Source organism: Anguilla anguilla, chromosome 6 (genome assembly GCF_013347855.1).
Source record: "Anguilla anguilla isolate fAngAng1 chromosome 6, fAngAng1.pri, whole genome shotgun sequence".
NCBI classification, from domain to species: domain Eukaryota; kingdom Metazoa; phylum Chordata; class Actinopteri; order Anguilliformes; family Anguillidae; genus Anguilla; species Anguilla anguilla.
The window spans coordinates 39,674,344-39,685,189 of NC_049206.1; the positions used below are offsets into that span (position 1 = coordinate 39,674,344).

The 10,846-nt window shown below is 36.4% G+C and overlaps 1 long non-coding RNA gene across 2 annotated transcripts; it reads right to left on the reverse strand.

Moving 5' to 3' along the window:
- Positions 1 to 1,915: 1,915 nt before the first annotated feature.
- LOC118229241 lies at positions 1,916 to 7,380 on the reverse strand. 2 transcript variants are annotated; one of them, XR_004765627.1, is made up of 3 exons: positions 6,715 to 7,366; positions 4,637 to 5,624; positions 1,916 to 3,052 (listed from the first exon to the last, which is right to left on the reverse strand). It is a non-coding gene; the product is annotated as an uncharacterized LOC118229241 (long non-coding RNA). The 2 variants fall into 2 exon arrangements; XR_004765628.1 differs by lacking the exon at positions 1,916 to 3,052 and adding an exon at positions 6,463 to 6,544 and having other exon boundaries at positions 4,240 to 5,624; positions 6,715 to 7,380.
- Between the last annotated feature and the right edge of the window lie 3,466 nt (positions 7,381 to 10,846).

The following is a 10,846-nucleotide window of genomic DNA, read 5'->3' on the forward strand; positions in this document are numbered from 1 at the left end:
TACAAGGGCAACACTCCTCCCTGTAGATGAAGCCTGGGAGGGTATAACAGTTGCTATGTGCCAAGTATAGTTCTGATATGGTCAGATATGACATACACTGCGATGTCAATGAAATTATTTTTGTAGAGAATCCATGTATGACGATGCTGCGATGTTAGTGATGATTATGCTGATTTTTGTGCATAAATTTATTTGTTCATGACAAAACACGTGTCTCACTGTTTCTTTTCTGGCAAAATGTGAATTAATGTGTGCATAACTTTGTAATACTTATGCATTAAGGAAAATATTTCACTTATTATGAAAATGGAACTACACTATGTAGAATGCTAACTATAAAAACTATAAAGGGAATATACAGGAACGTGAATTACTAAATAGTCAGATAGATGTGCAACACCTCTTAAAAAATGAAAACACGTTAATTATAAGAATACAAATTGTAAAATTTTGATTACAATGTTATGTTTTTAGAACGGGCTTATTAGAAATGAAAGCAATATTGTAGTGGATTTGGGCTATTATGCAAAGAAACTGTTTGTTTTGAAGGCTGCATTATTTGCATTGAACACATAGAGCTGCATTGCAAACATAGGCTTGTCACATATGGAATGAGTAATGGAGAACTCTTTCTTTTATTGACCCAGTAAATATTTACATCGTCATGAACTCATTTAAAAGCACCATATGCTTCTTTTGAGTGTACTTGCAGTTTTTAGTAAATAATGATTTGCAAATGTGTTTGCCTTTTTTTGTAAACTACAACAGATTTTTGTATCTATCCATGTTTCAAAGAATACCAACAAAAATGCTTTCAAATGGTCAGTTAATACTATGAAACAGATACCACTAAATGAAAAGCAGAATGAGTTGTGACACCAGCAGATGGCGTTATTGCTCTTTAAACCGATCAATTGCTAATCTGACAAGGTACAAGAATGAGATAAGGACCGCACTTCCATAAAATATTCTTTATATATCTTTTATTTTTGCATGAATGTTATTTCCTCATTTCATTCTTGAATATTTAACATAGGTCCAGCACTGAAGTTTACATAATATTGAGTTGAGTGAGTTTCTTTTTGGTTATTTCCTTTCAGATTTCCTTATTTATTTTCAGGTAACAATTTAAGGCATGTAAACGATATAAAGTAAAAGACATAATTTATTATTATAAATGATATATTTATTCCAGACAAAACACACTTTTAAATAACAGTAAGAGTGAATCATCTCAAAGTGCAAGCTATTGCACACTTATACAGTTACAATCTATTGTTTTCAGTTTCTAATGATATACATTTGTACTTTGCGAGCCAGGTGGTAAAAGGGTATGACCAGAGTACTCATCGCGGGCACATCCACTGAAAACAATGCCAGCAGTGACTGTGCCCCTATTATGGATATCTCACAAATATTAGGCAGTGGACTATAATTAAACAGCAATTAAATAAGAATTTTTGGCTTGGTAAATTTGAACTATTTTATTCAAATCCAGTGGTCGTTCAGCTGGAGTCACTTACACCAGTGCTGAAGAGGTCCAATATGACAGAAGGAGAAACTGAAACACATTCACTGGGGTCAGAACATGATGCCATCATACGCACACCACCGTCAGTCATGTGTTTTCAACAAATTAAGTGTGTCGCCATCAATATGAAAGGACATGCATTATGTTGTGTAACTGGACTCCTTCTCCTTTATTGATTAAAAAAAGTATTCATAGTGGCTCATGGTGAATCCTGGGACTTAAAATGCTTTATTAAACTGCAAAAATATTATCCGGTGTAAGTATCCTAGAAATAAAATGTAGAAATCTCTATTAAACACGTAAGACATTTACATTTTCAAATGTGGGTTTACACAAAATACAATGTCATTTGGTGTAACCTAAAATAAAGAGAAGACATAATATTTTCAAAAAGAAATGTATTTACTGTAAATGATTATTGTACACATTTGAGTTCAAAGACACACTTTGACATAAAGGGCAAAACATTGGCTATTACATTAATTTATATAAAAGATCAGCTGGTATAACCAGAATTTTGATTCCATGGAACCAGAAATTCTAGTAACAAAGGTTACACCAACTGTTAACAGCCCATATTAGTACTTATTTCAGGCAATCAATTTAACATTTTACACACAAAATATATTTTACTTATGTATGCCCATGTACTGTACGAAAGACTGTGTAAGATGATACCATTAAAACAGTGGTATATTTCTGTTTTACATCAGTAATGCAGTTCTTCAAGCAATGTTCATTAATCTTGGAACAAAACAGATATTAGAGGGTGTTGGTTCAGAAAATATTCCATTAACTCAGATTTGCTTTGTGTTAAAAAAAAAGTCTGAAAATACCTGCTGGTCTCTAGAGTCAATGGAGCCTCTCTTGCTCTTGGACACGTGGGGCATCTCTTTCACTGTCTATGCCATCAATAAATTATCACAAACATTTTAAGGCTCGCCTGTAAAAAATATACAGGGCTTTCAACTTTAAGTCACAAATAAAAAACAAAAGCTAAAAGATAGCCTCTCTAGTAAAGGCTAGATCAGGAGTCACTCTGTTGGGATAGACAGCAGCAGCATTTATGTACAGTACTGTGAAAAAGTATTTGCCCCCATCCTGATTTCCTGTTATTGCATATTTATCACACTGAATGGTTTCAGATCTTTATACGAAATGTAATACTAGACAAAGGGAACCCGAGTAAACACACAACACATTTCTAAAATTATTTAATTTATTTAAATTAAAACATTATCAAGCATCCATAACACCATATGAAAAAGTAATTGCCCCCTTAAACTTAACTGGTTGCACACCACACTGTTGTGACACCCCTGGGAGGGTGATGTGGCAATTCCGGGTGTCCACTGTTGCTTTACGCATGGAGAGAGAGAGCGCACGCACACAAACACAAAACCAAATAAACAAACACCTTCACTCTTCCCTCTCACTGGTTTTCAGTTTCCAGTTTCTTTCTTTGTCTTTTAGGGCTGACGAAACTCGCTCTCAGTGTGTACTCCCAGCCTCAGCCCTGTACTGTGGAGAAGAACACACCTTCAATGGGCTGATTAGCAAATGCAACCCAAGTGCGTGTGCTCTCTCCACCGGTGTGCATGACCAAGATGAATCCGGTCCTCTGCTGGACCGAATACTACAAGCAGCAATAGCTGCAACCAAATGTTCCCTATAATTTGATATTAGTCTTCCACATTGCTGTGAAGGAATTTCAGCCCACTCTTCTTTGCAGGACTGCTTTAATTCAGACAAATTGATAGGTTTTTGAGCATGAACTGCTTGTTTCACGTCCTGCCACAGCATGTCTATTGCACACTAGCATCTCTATAATTGGCTGTTGGTATGATGTTCTTACTGTGAAAAGCTGAATTTGCTTTATTCCAGAAATAATGGGACCCGTGTCGTCCAAATAGTTCCACTTTTGACTCATCTGTCCATAGAACATCATCCCAAAAGGGTTGGGGATCATCCAGGTGCATTTTTGCAAACATGAGATGATCATTTATGTTTCTCCTGGTTAGCTGTGGTTTCCGCCTTGCTACTCTTACATAAATCCAATTTTTGAAATTTTGGCAGGCCAGCTGGGAAGATTGAGGTTTAGGTTCAACAATCAAACCTGGTAGTGTTCAATCAGCTGAATCAAAGTATCAATTAAATTTGGTTAATTGGTTGAATGAGTAACTAAGGGGACAATTCATTTTCTCACATGGGTGATATCAGCGTTTGATAACTTTCTTCATTAAATAAATTTAATTATAATCTAAAAATATTCTGTGTTTACTCATTTTGTCTGAAGATCTGGAATCATTCAGTGTGACGAACATGCAATAATAGTAAATCAGGTCACAGGGACAAATGTTTTTTCATGGCAGTGTTTACAGTAGTTTCTGCCAAAGTTCTGCTACCCTGGATGCCATATACAGAATGAATAAATAAATAAATAATTATACACAGTGGATCGTTGCAGGGGCAGCATGGTGGTGCAGTGGGTAGCGCTGTCGGCGCATAGCAAGAAGCTTGTGGGTTCGAAACTCGGCTTGGGGCCTTTCTGTGTGGAGTTTGCATGTTCTCCCTGTGTCCGTGTGGGTTTCCTCCAGGTACTCCGGTTTCCTCCCTCAGTCCAAAGACATGTAGGTAGGCCGATTGGAGACTCCAAATTTCCCAAAGGTATGAGTGTGTGAGTGAATGGTTTGTGTGTGTGCCCCTGCAATAGATTGGCGGCCTGTCCAGGGTGTATTCCTGCCTCTCACCCAATGCACGCTGGGATATGCTCCAGCACCCCCCCCTGACCCTGCTCAGGATAATCGGGTATAGATAATGGATGGATGGATTGTTGCAGACTGGGTTTCACCACCCTCCCTTCAAGAACTGACCAGTCATCAAGGAAGGGGTGTGCTTGGGTGTCTTTCGCCATGCCCAATCTATGTGGGGAGGGCAGGTGGGACACAAACACTGTGTCCCACCAAACTCCTTCATTCGCTCACTCTATCACCCCCTGAAAATCTCAAACAACCATTTGTCTGATGGTTATGGGCCAAGAAGAAACCGATGCCCCACATCTGTACACATTATCTGAAGAAGAGTCAAACTGCCACACACACATACCTTCTCCATCAGGTCATTTGATGCCTGATTGATCCAGCTGAGATAATGAAGTGTGCACATAAGACCACACACAAGAGTACTCCCTTCTCTGGAACATCTGAGCACGAACAAAAACACATAACATTACTGACATCATTGCAGACAAACTCAGATCAACATAATTACACACAAATGTGCGTTTCGGCTCTATACAACTTTGTCTTACTTCAGATTCCTGAGAAGGAGAGAAAGACATAAAGATTTCAAGGAGAACTGAATCTCCTTCAAAACAACAAAAAACTTGCATAACGCACAAGCCGTCCTGTCGATGGAAAAACAAGGGGCTTTACTTGTTCATCACTCCATTTCCAAGAGTAAACTGCAGTCCACAAATCAACTTTGCAGCATAAACTGACAGAGAGAGATAAAGAGTAAGAGAGAGGAAGAGAGAATGTGCTAAAAAAAAAGAGGAAATTTCAGCATTGATTTGATAAGACCCAAGAGACACAGATCTGATAATGACAATGTGTTTGCTCAGATCTATGTCAAATGAATGACTCATTGACAAACCGAACAGACAGGTACCATATGCCTAGAGGCAGGCAGCCTTTCTCATAAAACATTGGCAATGAACAAATTTACAGTTTGAATCTGCAGACTGGTATTTCTCATTAAGTATATCCTAGAGTGACTATCACAGAGTATATCCAGTTTTACAGATGAAGAATGAAGTAATTGCAGACATCTTTTTTAAGCATTGCAATTAACCCTTAACAAGCTTATCTCCAAAACACAAGTGAGATGGGGAGCTGAACTCTATTATGCCTTAATTTCTTGATGGCAAATGACGGACATATTCCTGGCTTATTCCTTCCCTTTCTATAAGGTGCAGAGCTTCAGGGACAGGGGTTGAGGGGAGATGCTAGTACTCACTGTGCACGGAGCAGGACAAAGCCCCTGTTTCTCTCTCAATGGAAACAGGTCTCCTCCATGACAAAGAACGGGCTTCCTATGGGCACAGACAGCAGTGTTACACGCTCCCTGGACCCATGTTGGTTTTTGGGCCAGTGGTGTTCATTTTTGGCCACATGGTATAATGTCATGTGTGAACAGAATGGATATTATTTTAGTCTGAAAGGTGGGTCATTATGTTTTCTTAGAACCTACAATGGAGGTGGGCCAGGAAGGGTTCTCTGCAACTAGGCCAACACTCTCTTCTTTACCTTGATGCATTCAACATTGCCATTTGCCACAGGGCTTTGACAGAAAATATTTCCCACTTTATTTTAGCTTGGCATGCAAAGGGAGCCAGAATACGAAGACAAGAAAGGGGTCAGAGAGAAAAAAAATCTAAAGAAAGCACTCCCACATGTCAACAAAGCCCACATTGTGAACATATGAGGATACATCTGTGCTATATCTCTATCTATAGATTTCATGACAATTCACAGACTGGTGTATCAGCAGATGACCTCACCATACACCATACATTTCCAAATGCTATCTTGCAAAGCTCTCAGGACAGACTTCTCTGTCATGACTGCAACATCTTCCAGAAATCAACTGCCTCTCCATAAAAACTCCCTGCACAGCTGCACTTACCAACAATTACTAATAACTACCAGTAAAACCACATTTATTAATTTATTATTGTTACTTTTTATGCATACATTAAATGTAGCAGCTTATTTCCTAAAGGCCAACTAAGCCACTTTGGTTGCTTAAAAGGCTAATGGCTTATAATGAGCAAAACAACATTATGATACTATAGTCTAGATAAAAATCCTCATGAAAAGCACTTCAAAGACCTAAAAATAACCATTTTAAATGTGTCAGACAAACAATACCTTCTTGTTCATTTTCTGTCTTCCACTTTTGAGTCTTTGTCTTTGTTTTTGATATATCAGCATTCTTGTAGTCCTTGCACAGCTTATCACCATGGAAACAAACTTACAACTCATTCATTACGTAAACTATCAAAAGTTAGATATTTCTTTACGAAATAAACCATGCCTAACTACTTCAGATGTACTACAAATTGCCAAAGTATGCCCTATGCAAACAGCAACAGTAAGAGATAGGCCTCAGAAGTAACGTACCTTGCCCACATATGGAATTCCGGTTCAAAGGGAAATTTCTCTATGGAAAAAATGAATTTTTCATAACCGTCCCTATCACAGTCTGTGATTTAAGCTGGCATTTAAAACTTGGACATTTTTATCCGGACACGTTTCTCTCTTAAATGGCACTGGATCCGCTGAATTCCGATGTCGTTTCTCAACCAAAACAATTATTTTGCTAACAAAAAGCTAAGCACTGCTGCGCATGTTACATTACGTCACAGCTCTTGCGGTTCCCTGGCAATGCTTGTGAAGTGCAAGTAGCCTAGTTATATTAAGATGTTTACAACGATATAACTGTTATTTTAAAGGAATTCGGAAATCGCCATTCATTTGTCCCATAGGGCGTCTATTTTTTTGAACCGGAAGTCTCGAAAATGCTAACGAACCCGAATTCCTACTGGCTCAGAAGGCTGAGCAAAGTTATTTCCCAGGTTACCAAGACGCCAGTGCAAGATGTTAAAAAACCATAAGTACCGTGGTCCACAAGGTACATAGCCGCCAACCGTGTAATCTGCGTCAATTAGCAACCAAAATTACTGAGTGGGCCTTCAATATTTGTAAACAGTGAAATATCCCCCTATTAAATGGGAAAACTAAAAAGAAATTTCAGATAACTTTAAGATAATTAAGTGAAGGTAAAATATTTAAATTTACCCTATTAATTGAATTAATGCTGAATAATTTATGAAAAATGCATTATTATTTAAACAGTAAACTATTCTATTACACACATATTCATAGACAAAACAGATAAATGTCTCTACGTACATACTTTACATATTACATCACATATTATAGCAATAATCCAAAATATTTACAATTTAATATTTAAAAAACAATACAGCACTTTACCTTCTTGCTTACACATAAAGATCACTTACCTGTGAATGAAAACTCTTTTCTGTTCACTGGAAATCAGGATTGCAGTGCATGTCTTGAATATGCAAAGTGTAAATGAATTGTTATAAGCTCATCTGCCTTTATATTATATTGAGATTGCTTCTATGATGTCACGTTATTTGTCAGAGCCACCTGTTTTCAGAGTTCTGAGCCCTTGTGACATCACAACCAACTGTTGCTAATTACCATGGACTACATTAAACGTTTCTTTGAATTTCCTTGAGTTTTGTCATTTTGACTCTGTACTCCAGCATGATTTGAAATGACACAATGAATATAGGTTAAAGTGCGGGGATCTTATCTCATGTTCCATGCAAATTTATAAAGAATAGCTAACCAGAACACAAACTCCTCCTTGCTTTGATTTTAAAAAGCATCATATTGCACTTACCGACAATCACTAAAAACTACCAGCACAACCATATGCCTGATTAAACGGAATGTTTACCTGAGGAGTAGTTGCTATGTTACTTTTTATGCATACAGTAAATGGAACAGCTCATTTCCTAAAGGCCCACTAAGTCATTTTGGTTGCTAAAAAAATGCTAATGGCTTAAAATGAGCAAAGAGGCAATATGATACTATATAGAATTATTTTAATAATAAAATAATGATAAAAATCACATGAAAAACACTTCAAAGGGGAAAAATAACCACTTTAAATGTGTTAGAGCAACAAAACTTTCTTCTTAATTTTCTGTCTTCCACTTTCAGTCTTTTTCTTTGTTTTTGATATATGAGCATTCTTGTAGTCCTTGCACAGCTTATCACCATGGAAACAAACTCATCACTCACTCATTAGGTAAAATATCAAAAGGAATAGGTGGCTACCACTTTGCCAAATAGACCATGCCTAACTACCTCAGGTATACTGGAAATTGTCACAGTAGCTTTATAAAACTGCAACGGTAACAAAAGCTCAGAAGGCTGAGCAAAGTCGTTTCCCAGGTTACCAAGAAGCCAGTGCAAGATGTTAAAAAACCATGAGTCCCATGGTCCACAAGGTACGTAGCTGCCAACCATGTAATTTGAATCGATTAGCAACCAAAATTTGAGTGGGCTTTCAATATTCATCAACAGTGAAATATTTATTGAATTATTATTATTATTATTTAAACAGTAAACCATTCTATTACACACATTCATAAACAAAACAGATACATGTCTGAATTTACATATCTTTACATATTACATCATATATAACAACAATCCAAAATATTTACAACTTAATCTTTATAAAACTTGTAATACAGTGCTTTACCTTCTTGGTTACACATAAAGAGTGCTTACCTGTGAATGGAAACTCTTGTCTTGGATATGCAAAGTGTAAATGCATTGTTTTAAGTGTATCTCACTTTATATTATAGTTAGTTAGCTTCTATGATGTCACGGTATTTTTCAGAGCAACCTGTTTTGAGAGTTCTGTGCCACTGTGATGCCACAAAACACAGTCTGAGTGGTGTGTCTGAGCAACTGTTGCTAATCACCATGGTCTACATTAAGGTTTCCTTGCATTTCCTTGAATTATTGTCATTTTTACTCCAGCATGTTATATTTGAAATGACACAATGAATATGAGGTTAAAGTGCAGACCGTCAACCCTAATTTGAGGGTATTTTTCATCCATATTGGATGATCCATGTAGGAATTACAGCCCTTTTTTATACTTTTATACTTTTATTACAGCCCTTTTATACTTTTTTATACTCCATTTTAGGGGACCTACTGTATAGAAATTGGACAGTAATTTAGGTTCTCAACATGAGGACCATTGAAGTGTCAATGCCAGTAAGGCAGGCTATCAGAAGGCTGAAAATCAGAATAAATAGAATAAATAATAAATAATACATACCCAAAAATCAAACAGTTTGATCCACTATTTGACACAATGCTAAGAAACAAGAAAGCACAGGTGAGCTTAGCAATAACAAACAAGCTGGCAAACCATGGAAGACTACTGTAGTGGATGACAGAAGAATACTGTAAACTGTGAAGAAAAATCCCTTATCAACTGCTCCTTCTGTGAACAAGATTATGAAACTTCTTCTCCCATATTTTTACGTGAAAATACAAAGACATTTTTGACAGATATAGGTACTGACTTCTTTAATGCTGCAAAAGTAACATATTATTTTATTATCAAAGATATTATTTATTATTTAACAAAGAAACCTCTAGGATATTTTGTAAACTAATTTGCTTTATTTGGCAAATTCTGTATCCACAAACAAAAATGTTCTAATTCCCAATCCACTCTGCCCTCATTTTTTGTTGAAAGCAACACACTTCTCAAATCTCTTCTTAAAAAAATAAAAAATGTAATAGATTTTTAAATCAATATAAATAACTTTAAAGAAATCCCTGACAATAATTATTTTTTGTTTCCTGATGTTATTTAATTTAATTATTATGCATTACATATAATTTTATGTTAACTTATAGTGTAAATCTCATTTGTATTTTCTTCCCGCTGTTTCTTAGATTATTCCCAAATCTATTTGGGTAGCATACTTTTCAATTAAGCACATTTTTAAATTGTGCTAGCTATTGTAAATTCATACTGTTTTTGATGCATTTTGTTTGTACTTTCGTATTTTTATAGACGTTAGCCATGAACTCTGCAGTCTCGGGCAATAATTACGCATGTAATTACTTAAAATATTGTGCACGGCATATTGTGTTTATATCACTTTTCCCTCTCACAAATATTCAGACAAGTGACCTTTAAGACAGCACGTCTTTGACAAAACATCTGAAAATAGAACTATTCAGGAATGGGCTAATACAGTCACTACTGAGAATTAAGCATCAGTGAGTCTCAGTGGTGACCAATTTCACCCAAATTGGTACACCAGTTCTCTCCCTAAAACCAAATCCAATCACCCCCAAATCCTGGTCCTGTATCCCTAGAGTTTATTTCCCACTAGCTCGCATTGATTTACATTTAGTTAGATTTTGAATGAACACTGGTCTGTATAAGGTATATCTTCATATTAAATCTGTTTTAGTTCATTGAAAGAATTGAAGGAATTAATTGATGGGAGGACAGTTTTAGTTCTTCCATAGTAATCTCTATTTCGCTATGGGGTGCTGCCATTTGTTGAATGCATGATTTAAATCCACATGAGATTGCAGGAGAAATGATGCTGATCCATCACATTGAGTTAGTCTACCATCCAGTCAAAAAATAATTAGTCGCAGAACAGCA